This window comes from Manduca sexta, chromosome 20, assembly GCF_014839805.1.
Source record: "Manduca sexta isolate Smith_Timp_Sample1 chromosome 20, JHU_Msex_v1.0, whole genome shotgun sequence".
Lineage (NCBI taxonomy): Eukaryota > Metazoa > Arthropoda > Insecta > Lepidoptera > Sphingidae > Manduca > Manduca sexta.
In genome coordinates, this window is record NC_051134.1 from 8834486 (window position 1) to 8835928 (window position 1443).

Below are 1443 nucleotides of genomic sequence, written 5' to 3' on the forward strand. Positions count from 1 at the left end.
CTTAAATAAGAAAATAAGTTATATAATAAGTCACTCCAGGCACTAGCCCAAGCGCTAATATGTCCTTATTTGACAGACTTGCTTCGTAATCGGTGTACTTAAATACTGGCCATCATGGGTAAAGAAACTTTGCAATTTATTTTCTAGATATGCAGACTACAGTGCTCTACAATACATTGTAATTCATTAGTTGCGCTATGGTTTTATAGGCAGTTATAAATTGTGATTACTGTCAAAAAACTCGTCTAGTCTTATACGAAAAATCTTTAAGAAACAATATTTGGTAAAAAATTATGAATAAACATCTCACGTCATTCAACTTCATACAAAATACAACATCATCCACAAAAAATCACACGAACGTTCAGAAATGGCTTAAAGTTAGCCTCCTGACCTCTGAGGAATTCAATAACTATGCAATTACTTCGCTAAAGGTCGCGTACTCGTCACGCATTGAACCAGACAGTATGTCAACATGCATTTAATTTCACATTAGGTTTTTGTAGACCTATTGCAAATGATGTAGGATTTTTTTATATTTGCTAGTAGTGCAGTGGAATTTTATTTGCATTTAAATGCCTACTTTAAAAATATTTCTTACCACGTTGCCTACATATTTTGCAATTTATTATACTTTATGTTTATTGCACTTACGACTAGCATCATTGTGAAAATTATATCAAAATGCTTTGAAGTATTAAGTAAGTATAATATGCAAAATAATAAGGTCACCGTTAACATTCCTTAAGCGAAATATGCGCCTGCTTGTAGTACAGTGAACTCATCATACATTTTAGGAAATTAAAAGGAATTATGTGGTGAGCCAATAGATGTAAAAAATTACGAGTTTTCTATATATTTTTCGTACCAAGTAACACTTACCAAACATCTAATCGTATGTAATAAAGTTTTAAGTAAATAGAAATCTACTCATAAACCAGTTGAAAACAGTACTGCAATTATATTCTTATAATTTAAATCAAAATATTGCCAGGTGTTAACTTCATTTATAATACTTCCTATAAATTGATTTAATTAAAACAAAGATACGGAGACTGAATACTAATACCTAAGAGTTAAAAGATGACTAAAGGACGACTTCCTTATTCCATATAAGGGTTAATTCTCAGGTGCCATACTGCGCATACCATACCGTTGCAAAATCATCACTAATCTTCCTGGGGTCGAAACAGAGCTTTTCACATATTGCACAAAGGTTAGCTTAGTTTTTAACTCGACATTGCTTTTTACTTGCCTCATCTTTTACGACCTACCCGCTTGACGTCAAGCACATTTGTGGAATCCCGGATAAATAAAAAAAAAACAACAAAGTATCACCTTGCAAGCAAATTCAGGACTTTCCGGTCTACGGTTCATACATGCCCCCTAAAGCAGACGAAAGCTCCTTTAAAGGATATTGTAACACCAAATAAAACTACGATA